Source organism: Platichthys flesus, chromosome 12 (assembly GCF_949316205.1).
Source record: "Platichthys flesus chromosome 12, fPlaFle2.1, whole genome shotgun sequence".
Lineage (NCBI taxonomy): Eukaryota > Metazoa > Chordata > Actinopteri > Pleuronectiformes > Pleuronectidae > Platichthys > Platichthys flesus.
Window position 1 is genome coordinate 2,171,256 of NC_084956.1, and position 15,880 is coordinate 2,187,135.

Here is a 15,880-nt window from a genome sequence, read left to right on the forward strand (position 1 = left end):
CTCACACGCAGATAAAACCAGTCCCCGGTGGAGGAGCTGGAGTTATTGCATCTTGCAGCCCATGTGGGAACCGTTGCTCCAATCAGAGCGTGAGCTGGTTATTGAATTTCAAGACTGAAGCAAGATTAGCTCGACAATAAGCCGGACGCACGCTGCACCATGTGCCACTCATAACCGGGACAATTAGTAAATAATTCATACCACGGCAGAGAAGAGAGGAAGCCCCAGTGTGTTTGTGTGTCTGTGTGAGTGTGAGTTTGTCCCAGTGTGAGTGTGTGTTAGAGACCGATGAAGAGAGAGCACACTGGCCCTGGGGCCATGAGGTAGAAACCAGGAAGTCTAAAAAAGAAAAGTAAATGAAGTGGCAGAGACTCTCCTCCTCCTCCTCCTCCTCCTCCTCCTCCTCCTCCTCCTCCTCCTCCTCCTCCTCCTCCTCCTCCTCCTCTCCTCCTCCTCCTCCTCTTCCTCCTCCTCTTCCACTTCCTCTTCCTTTCCTCTACCTCTTCTTCCAACACTCATGTTTAGCATTGACTATTTCTCCTCAGCTTAAAAATAGGAAACAAACACAACACACCCACACCTTCGAATGACGTATCACCCTCCTTGTATAGTGTGTGTCTGTGTGTGTGTTTGTGTGCATAAATTGTTGATTCAGCAGTCCTTAACATCTGCAGCTGTCTCGCTCTGTCTCTGTCGCACACACACCAAAAGACATGCAGCCCGTGCGCAAACACACACACACACACACACACGAGAGCATAAACACAAACGTACATATAAAGAGTTCACCAGATATGTGAGAGGTGCTTTTCAGACGCACTGGAGATGTTACACAGATGGGGACATGTGTGTGTGTGTGTCTGTGTGTGTGTGTGAGCATGGGGCTTTGAAGAGAACCGTCATTAACTGGGAAATCAAGCTGCTTTGAAGATCTCAAACACACACACACAGACTTTAATGATATCTGCAATACAAAGAGTTGGTTGGACTGAAATTGCCTCAAGATGGTTTCAACCAAACAGCCACCCACACACACACACACACAATTGCATACACACAAAGACACAAACCTTTTCCCCACAACCAACATTCTCAGTTTAACTTCACTCAAAACAAGTGAGAAACAAGTCAAACTTTGAAACTTTACATTTCTGACGTGTGTGGTATCAGAGGTTTGTCAGGCAGGCGGCGATCTGAAGATTTAAAATTTCGGCCTTCAGATGTTTCCTACTGATTTACCGAGGCAGCCATGTTTATATATTCTGCACAGGTCTCTGGATGCCTCGTCTGGAGCTCTGAGATATTTTACAGCTTTCTCTCCACGCTGCTCATCACTAATCAGACCATATGTCAACCTAATGGCTGCAGAGACGCCGGCTGTAAGACTGGATCTGACTCGTTATCGTGCTCAAGGTGAAACCTGAGCTGACGGCAACAGGTGGCGTCCAATCAGCGCAACACAACAAGTGACATCGCCTCGAGGTATCGACACATCAGGTCCTCAAATTAGAAGCAGGAGGAGCCGGAGCTGGATTCCATCGTGGGCTGAAGTTTCTCCTTATTCACCAGATCATCAAGATGTGTGGGAAGTCGGATGTTTGGATGAAATCTGAAATCTGGAGTTGAGTCATGAGGTTTTTACGAGTTTGACCGAAAGCACAGTCATGTTGTGGTGAACGTCTTCTCAACAACTGTTTGGATTTTCAAGAAACAGCTTCGTCATCAGTTCAAAAGAAGTGTGACCTCAAAATTAAAACAAAATGCAGACACACTGTTTTGCGTGTTACTGTGTGTGTCTGTGTGTGTCTGTGTGTGTGTGTGTGTATTGTTAGAACGAACTCACAAAGCAGTCCCATGTTGAATTTGAATTTGGGATAGTACAGTTTGATCATGCCACTCAGGCAGAGGTCAGATCAGGTTTGTATTCAGGAAGTGGGTTTTCAAGTCAAACACTGAAAAAGCTTTTGACCTTTTTGTGGAAACATTTCTGTGACGGTCGTGTTCCCGGAATGAAAAGTTCTGATGACGAGTGTTTCCACTGCAAAGTCTGATAACTTGAACATCACCTGTTCACACTGACGCTATCTGATGACCTGTCTCACTGCCAGCACTTTGCTCACAGCCCGTTTGAACCTGTTAATGCCGAGCAGTGATTAGAGATAATCCAAACATCAGGACTTGTCCTCTTGTCCCGTCCAGCCTCACTGAGGACGTGAAGCAGAGCAGAACTCTTCCTGTGCTCTGTGGTGTAGTATCATTGTTCTCATGTCCCAGATCCAGTGGTGAACCAGCCATTGTTGGTGGACGGCGGTTTCCAGGCCAAGGTTTCTATTATGGACATGTTGTTGTCAGCAGGAGTGATGAATCAGCGCTGAGCACACAGCACACGACACAAACACAGCAACAACACAACCTCCTCAAATACACAACGGATAAAAAATGGTTTGGTCTCTACAAGAAACCGACAGGAAGCCAACGACAGCAACACAACACCGCTCAGTGTCCCTGCAGCCGATGAGGTGTCACATGTCCCGTTGTTTAATTATCACTTTGTGAAGGATGTTGTCCAGATGTTAATTGCTGCAGTCGCCTGTTCACCGTTCCATCACCTACAGGATTCATTCATGAACAGGGAGTGAAACCCCCCCCCCAAAAAAACAATATGACATTATAGTATAACATTTATTATGAGACAATTAAGACCTACAACCTGTGACCAGAGCTGCCGTTACAGACAAATAGACATGACCTCATTCACGCCCCCCCCCAAAGTAACCGGTGTAACTGCTAATCATAAAGTTTATGATTTCAGGGGATAAAGATCTATGTCCAATGAGATCAGGTGAATTTAGTTTGGCCACTTTACAGTTTTTGAGATGGATTTGTTTACATTTCTAAAGCTTAAATAAAACAGACCCCCCAAAATTGAGTTATGCATAATGTAAATAATGCTTATATATGACCAAATAAATAAACTGAATAAATAACTTTTTGTAAAAGAAAGAAAAGAGAAAGAATGCCTGCTGATGCATGCTGGTCCGTGGGCCCACCGCTGACTGGGATCCGAAACACAGGGAAACATTCTCCAGCTTCTGTCGGGAGAGAATCAGGTTTTGTTTTCTGCTGCTGCTGCTGAAATGTGCTGAAACACAACATGATGAAATCAGAAGTGAATAATGAAATATGCTGAGTTTGCAGGAGCAGCGTTTCCTTCCTCCCACAGACTTAAGATTACATCATCAGCAAGTCCTCGTATTGGATCAGCACCAAACCAAACCTCCTTCTCATCGGCTTCCAGTTGTCAAACCGTAATGAGTTGTTGTGGTTGGCTCTTCTCTAACGGCCTCTTTCTTGGACCAAGACCTTCTCCTTCTCCTCAGCGACCTGGAGTTTGGATCCTGCTGGTTTTGCAGAGGAGCTTCTCCTTCAGAACTTTACCTGCTCTGAGTCTCACGGCTGCATCTTGGGTCAGAACTCATTTCTTCTCACTGAATATAATTTGAGTTGTTTGATTTGTTGTTGCAGATCATGCCGTTGCTTCTAGAGGAAACTTCTTCTGCTGCTGCAGCCGTTTGAAGGCTCTGCATGTCCTTCAGTGAAGTGTCCCTCTCCATCTCAGTGGTTCCTGAGCTCCTCCTGGGCACAGACGTCACTTAGCTTCGGTGTTGATGCCTTGTGATGCATCGCTGTGACCTTCTCTGTGCTCTGAGTCTCTGAGGGTCAGCTTGTTCTCCTTGCGGCTCACATGTTGTATATATGTAAGAGTAATCAAGGGCCTGTTCTCCCTCTTCAAGGCTTCCAGTGAGGCTCCTGATCTCTGTGGTCTGAGGTTTCTTTATCTGATCCTCTCGGTATGCAAATCGTTTGCAGATCATTTCCTTTTGTTCTCTAATGGACTCACTTATCCTTCAGGGACTCGTTCTTCAGGGCTGTTTACCTCTCTCAGCGAAGTGTCCCTTCCTCTCTCCAGGTCCTTGGATTTGATGGAACACTCATCGATCATCGTTTCTCTCGTGATCTCAGTCTCTGGACTTCTCACCGGCCGGATCCCTCCGCCGCTTCGGACCTGCACGGCGTGTCCTCCTCTCCGAGCAGATGGCAGATCTCAGTAACTCACTTTGTGTTTGTTGTGAACGCAGCGTTTGACTTGTTCTCTGCACAAATGGAACCAGATCACCTCCAACATGTTCTGCATGTGCTCAGTATCACTTCCACATGTGTTCAACTCATTCTTCACTTTGTTTCTGTAGAAGCTCAGACGCTTTGATATTGTGTAACATGTTTTCTTCAACATAACATGTTAACAACATACAATTTGAAAATGGCCGGTTTGTTTAAGTTAAAGGCTTTGTGTGTGTGTGTGGGGGGGGGGGGGGGGGGGACTTTACACTATAATGCCCCCGGCCTCTGCTTCTGAATCTCCAAACAAACACATCTCACAGCTCCGGCTTCTGCACGAGGAATTCAAACATCGTGGGATTATCTGCAGAGTTCTGCTGTTTCCCACAGATTACGTGATTATGTTATCCCTCACCTGTGGGAGATTACATACAGTGATTTATGATTATTCTATCTCTCTTTATGATCGACCTGCCAGAGTTTACGTCTCCATAATGCAGAGCAGCCCTCGGACCGGCCCCAACTAAACCCATCCAGCCGTCCCTGCGTAACCAGAACCATACGCAGCCGGGTGAGCCGGGAACACAGCAGTGACACTGCTCTATTCACCGGGTTTCACACCCAGAGGGCCGGGAGCACAGAGGACAATGAGGAGCAGACACAGTCACAAACCTGTGTGTGTGTCTGTTGTGTGTCTGTGTGTACTTCGGTTAACACAGGGCACTTTCTTTGCCTCCCCGAGGGGCGGCAGTGGCAGAAAGGGATAATTTGGCGCTCATTAAACCGCTCTCCAATGACCTAATGACCCCCGGTCAGGCCTCAGTGAGAACAGCCCAGTTTCACCGGGTGATGTATGATTACCGTCACCGGTCGTCACCTCGGTCAAATCTGAGTTCACCTGGGCAGGGGGGGGGGGTCGGGCCGGGGACGTGCAGCTGTGCCTCTCGTTTGGCAGGAACCACTCGCTGCTCACAGTCGACCCGAGAAGTCGGTGATTTTGTGGAGACGGGCGAATGGAGAGGTCTCCGGTTGATTGGTGAGGTCACGAGGCCCGAGTCAGGAAACAGGAAAAATACATTAGAGAGAAGGAGAGAGAGAAACAGGCCGGAGCTTCAGAGGTTTATAAACTAATAATCTGTGAGACTCTGGTTTCCTGATCCCAGACACCTGAGGAACTCTCAGATTATCATGCAGAAAACATGGAGGTGCTGGGCTTTTATTCCTTACCAATTAAGTACCATTTGTTTTAAATGGCAAAACTTTTGCTGGTTTGCATGATTTGTTTTCTTGTTGCTTAAATGGAAACAACAAATAAAGATACCAGCTCATAAAAAAAGAAGAATCTCTCAGATACGTTGCAGGTTCAGGTGGAATCACTGTGAGATTCCTCTGAGTTTAAAGGACGTGTGAGTGACTGTAAAAGAGGAAATGTAGTTTCACTATAAACATCAGATTTAGTGAGTTACAGGTGAATTCAGTTCAAGGCAGAAAAATGACAAAGAGCGTGAACAGGAATATAAGAAGCCTCTTGATTCACTTGAATTAAAGAAAGTGTTTGGCTACTGTGACGATCAGTGAAATACTCCAAACTAACTTGTGGTGCGTATATTTTACAGTTCTTCATTTATTTTGACCCAACTTCATACATAGACTTTGATTTCGAAGAAACCAGTGAAACCACTGTTGCCTCACTTGAATAAAACACGGCACACACGTGTTTCTCAGCTCGACAATCACAAGTACTTCACTGTGTACTTATTGGCAGTGTGAGTTTCGGCAGCGTAGTGTGTGTTTTTCTCAAACTCAACACAGATGTGATGAAATTATGATCGCCACATATCTGGCGGCTGTTTCGCTCGCTGGATTTAAAAAATCTCTCAAAATTCCTCAGCCCCCGTTTCCACAGAATTTAAATAATGTTGGTGGTTCCACATCTGACTTGTTGGTTTGTTTGTTTTTCAGCAGGATAACTACTGAACTTTCCACGGAACTTGGTGGAAGGATGGGACTCGAGCCAAGAAAGAGCCCGGTACATTGAGGGGACTCATCTTGACGAGTGTCTGGTGAGGCTGGATGGAACTTAAGGGGAATGTTCAAGGATCATTATTATACATTAGTTGATTCTCTTATTTTATTTGGAGGAGTGATTGTCTTTAGAATAGTGGATTTTCTTAATTCTTTCATTGATAGCATTTAGTTTAATGTAATTATTAATTAGTTTTGTTTTTATCTTTACTATAGGGAGTCCCCGGTTATGTTTGTTTTCCTTCACTTTGGATCCTTACGGTAAATATGCTGACGAAGATAAAATAAAATCCTGAACTCGGACAGTTGATCAGATTCATCCTCTCTCTTCACTGCTCGACCTCAATCAGATCTCAAAGCCAGAGCTGCTGATTAATTTATTTCAAAGCAGGGTTTCAAAGTTCACGTCAACATTTTAAAAGTTCACGAGACGTCACCCACAAAGAAAATACAGGCGATCGTCAAAATGGAGCAAAGCGGTGAGATGATGAAATCCAGACCCGAACTCACAGAACTTCTTAACCTCGGTGACTTAGTAAAGTATTTGTGCGGCCGTGTGGCCTGATTGTGCAGCCGCTCCACGAATGAGACCTGTAACCTCACTGCAGTCATTACAATCAGAGCCCCCCCCCCCCCCCCACAGAGCTGCAGCTCCCTTCCTCTCTCTCCTCTTTCCTCCTCTTACCTCCATCTCTCTCTCTCTCGCTCTCTCGGTCTGTTTAACTTCCATATTTCCTCTCCCACCGAGCGTCTCTCCCTCCTCTCTCTCTCTCACGTCCCCCCCCCCCCCTTCCTCCAGAGCCATCTGTTGTAAATCAACATAATGATAATGGAGTCTGATGTACACTCCTTAACACACTGAACCCATTGTCAGTGGCTCTCACTCTTTGATCCACTGGTGCTCATCCGAATGAAATTGCTGCTTCGCTGTCTGCCACCGTGCCGATCCACCAGGTATCACGTTCTCTACCCCCCCCCCTCCACCGCACAGTATAGTGATATATTTTACTGCACACCTATAGTTTTGCAGACTGTGTTTACCCTCTATCTTTGCACTACATTGACGTTAGAGGCTTAAGCAACTCAAGGGACTTCAAGTGAAAGCTTAGAATCATTCAATTTCATGCAAATGTGCCACAAGATGTAGCCGGGAAACAAAATTGTTTGGTTCTACAAATGGATTCCACTCACGTTTGTTTCTCAATAAACCACAGGGTTTGAAATAAAGATGCTTGATTCACCTAAAGAAGATTCCATCCCTCAGATAATTATGCAGCGAGTTGTTCTTCATGATTGTAGCTGATGATAAACCCACATTCCAAACCACTGGGAAAACTGCATAACAAATTGATTTCTGCATCAAGAGGGTTACAGGCTGCATATTAACACGATTGTGGTTTAGAGTTTTCCATAAAACTTGCATTTCTTTGTGGTTAATGTGGAACTTAGTGTGCACCCAGCCTGGGCATGGAGAAATGTGAATCCCAGCATGTTGTAGAACATGGGACAAGATGGAGACTGGCCTTTGTGCGTCTGAAGGTCTTCAGTTGTGCGTCTTAGTGTAATCTGGTGTTTTTAATTAACGATCAAGGCCGAACTTGAAGCTAAAGGTGAATGTGATTGGCTCCTGGCTTGTAGGTCACTATGAAATGAACTCTATGTGAGAAATGTGTTTACAAACTGCATTACTTACCTATTTATTAGGTTTTAATACCTCAAACTTTTATTTGTCAGTGTTTCTTGCTCTTGTCCTTCTTGGTTTGAGTCTCCTGCCCCGTGTGAGGAAGGTTAAACATGTCCTCCATGGGAATGAGGTCTGTCCCTGTCCACCTGAGTTGTGTGATAATGAGATTTCTCACCGACTCAGACACATGAAAGAAACCAGTGAGATGTACAGACATACATTTTCCTTCCCTGCCACACATAAACTGCTTCCGGACTCAGGGCTTTAAAGTTCTCTTTATGGATATTAGGACCGCGCAGGCTTGTTTAACCCTCATGTCAGCAATCCCCAAAGTTACAGAAGAAAATACTGCACGGTTTATTTAAATGTGGACAGAAATTGTTTTTGAATTATAGAGGGAGGTTGATAAAGGTGAGAGGGAATAAAAAAAACACACTCCTCCTTTTAAGTTCTACAAAAGACTGTGGAATCCTGCTCGACCTGTTTCTTACCCCGACTCACTTTTATAAATCCAAAGTTTATTTTATCCCCCTGAAGTGGTTATCGGAGTTCAAAGTTTCCTTTAAACAATATATACTTTTGAAGTCTTGCAGTATTTTATGAAGGCATTGAGAACAGATTAATTCACAGTGAAAGACAAACTGCAGCAAATACTGAATATTCAATTATTTATCATTGTATTAAACGCTTTTCCTTATTCTTGCAGATATTTGATTGTGTGTAATCATTCCCAAATTGATTTAGCTCATATGAAGTTATGCATTATTAGAATGTCCTTCATGTCAGATGGGGACAGTTGAGGTGGAGGTCTCCTGGCTGACTTCCTGTGGAGGTCTACCGAGCAAACCCGGGGTGGACCCACAAATCACCAGGAGGGACCACGTATCCCATCTGAGCTGGAAACGACTTGGGATCCCCCAGGCAGAGGAACGCGGATAACAGAAGACAATGGACAGATGGATTATTAAACACTGATATTAGTCAGGTATTAATCTGAATTCCTCAGAAGCTGTCGTCCTCATGTGTGACACAGAGGAACCTTTCTGAGGATGGGAGGTGATGAAATTAGGAATCTGGGCCCAACCTGGATAGGCCTCTTATCTCTGAGCAGTGCAGCTGACAGCAGGATGAACTCTTGAGTCTGTCGCTCACTAAAGCAGAATCCACTGGAAAGACTCAATGGTCTCCTGGCTGTGCTGCACTGGGGCCTGATCTCAAATGGGATCTTTACAGTAATGCACAGCTCATGAGCGACCCTAGCTGATTGGTAATCTGCCCACGTCCCCCCCCCTCCCAGTGGCACGGTTTTATCCGGTCACATCCATCGGTCCGATGTTGGGAACTGAGGGAAAAGAAAGTGATCTGACCCCAGCTCAGGTGCATGCAAGTCTATTTGTGTCCTCCATAATGATCTATATCCAGAGCCTTATTCCAGTGACTAGACACAGGTGATAAATCCTGGTTAAACTTTGTCCTTCCTCTTTTCAGCGCGAGACAGGGTGCATGATGGACTGTGTCTTCCTTCCACACAATCCTGCGTCCTATCCCTCCCTCATTTAATTCATCTGCTCCATCCATCCCTCTTTTCCTTTCCCTCAGCCTCTCCTCCATGCATCACTCGTCCACTCATCTCTCTTTCTTTATTTCCTTCTCCTCTGTCCTCTCTCCTAGAGCGCACGGTTCATCTCCTCCTCTGCTATCATCTTACCTTCACTCCCTTCCTCCCTTCCTCCCTCCCTCCCTCCCTCCTTCGCCCTCTCTTTATCTTTTTGGGAGTGAAGAGAGTGAGAGCTGCTTACCACCAATCAGCCTGTTCCTTCTCTATTTACCAAATTCTCCTCCTCCATCCATCCCTCCATCGACCCTATCTTATTTTTAATGTGCTCTGAAGGTGTCGATTTCTATTGGAAAAGAAAATAGTAAGATATTCTTAAAAACATATTATTTGATTGTCTTCAAACTGTATTTATTGATGTTTATTTAACGTTTATCTTATTGATATGAGCGTCTTTAAATATAGTTTTTTGAAGAGTGAATTACTATAATTTGATTTAAGTAGGACACCTCACTCTGTTGGATTTGTTGTAACCACAGAAAACACTGAAGTGACTCCTGGTTCCTTTGTTTTTTCAAGATCTATCTTGGACCAGTAGGAACAACGTCGTGTGGAGCCAACCAGTAGAATCCCAGTTTGATCAGTGACAGCTGATGGAAAGCTCCGCTGGTTATTTGACTCGGTGACGCTCACAACTGGATAAATATGATGAGCTGCAGCTGTTTTCCTCTGAGCTGCTAATGATATTTACATGAGCTCAGTGAATCTGCTCATGTTTCCCACCTGAAATCAAAGTCACTCACAGGTGCATGCAAATCATTTTCACCGGCTTCATTCTGGGCTGAATTTTGGGATATGTGTTATTAGCACACATGCTTAGGAATACATTTTATAGTTCGTACATATATTGTCATTTGTTTTTCGTCTCAAATATCAGTGAGATGCGTCTGCTGCAGAGTCCTGTTGCTGTTTTGTGACAGGGTTTTCTGATATATTTAGTCAATATTTAGTTCAATATTTCCAAAAATAACAATATCAAACTGGAAAAATTACCAAGTTCTGCCAACAAATAATTGTAATTTAGTGCAGCCATGAACCTAAGGTCAAATAATAACAGTAATAAAAAGGTAAGAGGAAGTGAATCTGAAGCACATCAGCACTTTCTGTTGGTCGTAGGAAACTAATTCAGACAACAAAGCAAGAATCAGTGATTTCCTTTAAAGAAACTCATAATAAAATAATGCAAACTAATAACATGACAGATTTTATAAATATTTTTTTATTTAACATTTACCCCTTCGACTCCTTTCTTTCTGTTTCCTCTTCTTCTCCTTTCTGCTATTTACCTTCCAGACACAACAAACAACCTCTGGCCCGGGTCCAGCCGAGCTGCTGGAGGAGAAGAGACGTCTGTGTAACAAATGACAAAGTGTCAACACCAGGAAATAGCTTAGCTGGACCTGTGTGTGTGTGTGTCTGTCTGTTCGTGTGTTTGTCAGTTTGTTAGAAATAGTCTGGCACGCTTGATTACGCCGCAGCCGCTACAGTCTGGCAGAGTTTTGACCTTTCAGGGCCACCATAGAACCAGAGATAGAGAGGAAGACGTGGGAGACGAAGGTGAGTCAGAGCGAAGGGATTGAACTGATGTCCACAGTTCACTTGTATCTTCAATAGAAGACTTTAGTGTGACTGCTGGCCTTTACCCTCACCTGAACAAAATCCAATTCAGGACCCTTGAACCAAGAACAGCCGGTGATGGAAGAAGACGACCTCGGCACCGGTCTCAGAAGTTAGAGATGAAAACGATGCAGTTTGTTGCTGTGAGGTTTCAGATGAACGCTCACAGTGATGTAAGCTCCAGGGTGAATTCAGCCAAATGCCTCAAAACACACAAGTGGAGTGACCGACACTAGAGACGTATAAATCTGCATCGGTAATTAGCTGAAATCCAATAGATCCATTTCTGTCTGTTTCATTCTATCTTTGAAACAGATTCTTCTATGTTCTCATAATCACTTCTGTGTGTTTGACGTTAATTCTGGTTTGTGTGTTTACTTGTGTCGTAGCCTCTTAGAAATCACTGCCTTTAACATCGAGTGTTAAATAAGGAACATTGACAGATGACTGGAGGAAACAAAATGAAAAATGAAAAATTAAAGAGTGAGACGAGGCCTTATCCAGTGCTAATCGTGTTGAATTATTAAAATGAGTGTAGGCGCTGTATGTGTGTGAGCTAAAGGGCACGTGCTACTCTCATGTGCATATATACATTTGCATGATGTGTGTGTGTGTGTGTGTGTGTGTGTGCTCGCAGCATCCAGTCACTGTCCTTCATAAGCAGCTACTCACTCTATTAATGAGAGCTGCACCGATGTGTCATGTTACATTAAACACACACACACACACAGACACACACACACAGGGCCTGGGTCCTGGGGCACACTTAGCTTCTAAACCCCAAATCGTGTTTCCTCCTGCACAATCTAATGCGTCTATTCCATTATGTGAAATATGATTAACTCTGCCGGGGTGGTTTCATTTTCATCTGCATCTGTTTGTTTGTTTGCAGGACGACAGAATGAATACTGAACCCATGTCCACGAGAGGAGGTGGAGGTGTGGGGCTCGACCCCAGGGAGACAGGGCCACAGCTCCGGCAGAGGTAGAGACTTTCTGAACATGATGAGTTAAAGCAACACAACCATTTATTTGTCGTATTTAAAACATGGCTTTGTTTTAAATACGACTGTAGAAGAAGCTGAATGGATTTCAATGAGTAGTTGGTTTGGACACACACACTCACACACAAACACACACACTCACTTCAATGCACACTACATCTCAACATGAACACAACGTGACATTGCTGTATAGTGAGGAGGTTGTTGTGCAGTGGTAACACAATCAGACAGAGGCACACAAACACACTGATGTGCTGCATGCGACCGGAGTCTTTATTAGTCGTCTCCCATTGAGCAGCTGCTCGCTGGATTTCCCCCCCCGACGCCAGCTCAGCTTAGATTTCCATCCGTCTGCGTTTGATCCATTTCTCCGTTTCGTCTTCACGTCCGTCAGCCGAGCTCGTTTGCTTCTCTCTTTCCTCGACCACCATCTCATTCCCAGTCAGAATCCACCCACTACGGCTTCTGGTTTCACCGAGGCAGACACACAAAGGCCAACGGGATGTGAGACCTGAAGAAAAAACATGTGGACATGTTTTTGTCGTCATGTGGAGTCTGTTGTGTGGAGGTTTGGTTACAAGGTCCTAATCAAAATGTTTACAGCATTAAATAACTTATTAGAGCCAAACTTACTGGTAAAATTACCCTTTGAACATATGACCAAATTACTTGACCTGTTAATTTGATCCATGTCCCATCCACCAACATGGAGGAGGCTGGGTTAGTCACCTTTTCTAATTTTAACTAACCTAAAAACTAAATGAAGAGTCTCTACGGTTATCAGATTCTTTTCTTTTTATGTTATTGACGAACGAGAGCATCAGTTGTCGATTAACAAGGCAACACAAAGACACACAACGCCACTACACACACACACAACATATAATACAATCGCTTTAGGCCTGTTTCTCCTAATTAGTAATGGAATTTGTGGAAATGTCTCTCGTGAGCTCTCGTCCAGTTTCACCGCTCGTTTCAATCAAAAGCAGCTCAGAGGGGAAATGTTGAGTTGTGTTGACGGACGTGTCGACGCTACAGGCTGTGTGTTATTATTATTATTTACTGAGACACTGGAGCACTTACCAAAGACACGTCGCCGGTTCCCTGCAGCCAGGAGCTGAGAATGTGACGTGGGTTTGAATCCATGATCTTTTGTCACTTGTGTTCTCTGCGTTGACACCGCGTTGTGTTACATCAGTTGTGCTTTGTGTTGTTTATCCCTTTTCATCGCACCTAATTCCAGCAACAACAACTTACTTAAAGTTTCATGTAAAGTTGCATAATGTATGGCGGCTGTGCTTTTATCGTGGGTTCCCTGTTAGCTGGTGGCTCCGCCCCCTGCTCCTCTGTCTCCGGGTCCATGTTGTCTTCACGGTACCAGTGGACCCGGCTTCCCTGTTAGCTGGTGGCTCCGCCCCCTGAAGCCTCCCTCTCCGGGTCCATGTTGTCTTCACGGTACCAGTGGACCCGGCTTCCCTGTTAGCTGGTGGCTCCGCCCCCTGAAGCCTCCCTCTCCGGGTCCATGTTGTCTTCACGGTGCCAGTGGACCCGGCTTCCCTGTAAGCTGGTGGCTCCGCCCCCTGAAGCCTCCCTCTCCGGGTCCATGTTGTCTTCACGGTACCAGTGGACCCGGCTTCCCTGTTAGCTGGTGGCTCCGCCCCCTGCTCCTCTGTCTCCGGGTCCATGTTGTCTTCACGGTACCAGTGGACCCGGCTTCCCTGTTAGCTGGTGGCTCCGCCCCCTGAAGCCTCCCTCTCCGGGTCCATGTTGTCTTCACGGCACCAGTGGACCCGGCTTCCCTGTTAGCTGGTGGCTCCGCCCCCTGAAGCCTCCCTCTCCGGGTCCATGTTGTCTTCACGGTGCCAGTGGACCCGGCTTCCCTGTAAGCTGGTGGCTCCGCCCCCTGAAGCCTCCCTCTCCGGGTCCATGTTCTCTTCACGGTACCAGTGGACCCGGCTTCCCTGTTAGCTGGTGGCTCCGCCCCCTGAAGCCTCCCTCTCCGGGTCCATGTTGTCTTCACGGTGCCAGTGGACCCGGCTTCCCTGTTAGCTGGTGGCTCCTCCCACTGCTCCTCTGTCTCCGGGTCCATGTTGTCTTCACGGTGCCAGTGGACCCGGCTTCCCTGTTAGCTGGTGGCTCCGCCCCCTGAAGCTTCCCTCTCCGGGTCCATGTTGTCTTCACGGTACCAGTGGACCCGGCTTCCCTGTTAGCTGGTGGCTCCGCCCCCTGCTCCTCTGCTCCGGGTCCATGTTGTCTTCACGGTACCAGTGGACCCGGCTTCCCTGTTAGCTGGTGGCTCCGCCCCCTGCTCCTCTGTCTCCGGGTCCATGTTGTCTTCACGGTGCCAGTGGACCCGGCTTCCCTGTTAGCTGGTGGCTCCGCCCCCTGAAGCCTCCCTCTCCAGGTCCATGTTGTCTTCACGGTGCCAGTGGACCCGGCTTCCCTGTTAGCTGGTGGCTCCGCCCCCTGAAGCCTCCCTCTCCAGGTCCATGTTGTCTTCACGGTGCCAGTGGACCCGGCTTCCCTGTTAGCTGGTGGCTCCGCCCCCTGAAGCCTCCCTCTCCGGGTCCATGTTGTCTTCACGGTACCAGTGGAGCCGGCTTCCCTGTTAGCTGGTGGCTCCGCCCCCTGAAGCCTCCCTCTCCGGGTCCATGTTGTCTTCACGGTACCAGTGGACCCGGCTTCCCTGTTAGCTGGTGGCTCCGCCCCCTGCTCCTCTGTCTCCGGGTCCATGTTGTCTTCACGATACCAGTGAACCCGGCTTCCCTGTTAGCTGGTGGCTCCGCCCCCTGCTCCTCTGTCTCCGGGTCCATGTTGTCTTCACGGTACCAGTGGACCCGGCTCATGAGACGTGGATCGGCGTAACCACATGAATAATTTCTATCTAATATCCCTTATCCCCTCAGCAATATAAACATGCTTTTCCTCAGCGCCTCACCTCTCCTGCCCCCCCCCCCCCCTTATTCTCTGCCTCCTCTCTCCCTCACTCACAATCTCTCTCCTCCTCCCCCCCCGCTCCGTGGCTCCCTCCTCCTCTCTCCTCCCCGACTTCACTAAACAGGCCGAGGGAGAAAATGGAAGTGGTTTATCACTCAGGTCCATTATGTTAGCGTTCAGGAGATAGGGCCAAAGGACGGCATGATTAATTGAAAAGGATTTTTGTGTTGAGTGTGTGCGCTGTGATATTTAAATATCACATTATGCATCAGTCATGCAGGCTACAGTAGATGTGTTGAGTACATCGTTACACACGTAGGATTCCACCAAACAGGCCAGAGGTGAACGTTTTCCACTGGAGGCCTCAGATTCCACTGGTTCACGTTGTCTTCCAGAGATTAGACGTGTTCACATCTCTCTGCTCAGCGGTGAATCACGAACAGTCGCTCGGCGTCTGCTGATCTTTTATCATCGGGAAGAAAAATGCAAATGAACTGATAATACGTGAAAGTGAAATTTAAAAAATGGTGTGAAAGTGGCGTGAAGCCTCCACTTAGCGACTTCCACCTTTTCCAAGTAGTTTCAGAAAATCTATCGACACGTTCAGTATCAACACATTTGCAGCTTGCCAATGAAAATTCAATTAACAGCATCTTCTCGTTAAGTTTGTGATATTTATATATATATTCCTTGTTCCAAATTATAATACCTGAGCATAAACTTAATTTCAGAAGACAAAACATTTGGTTTGTACGTCGGTTGGATTCGTTGATTTATTAGTTGATTGGTAGTTTGGTTTGTTTATTGGTCGGTTAGTTGATAACTAGGGTTGATATATAAATAGGAGGGAAATGTCATAAATATGTATTTGTTGAAATGT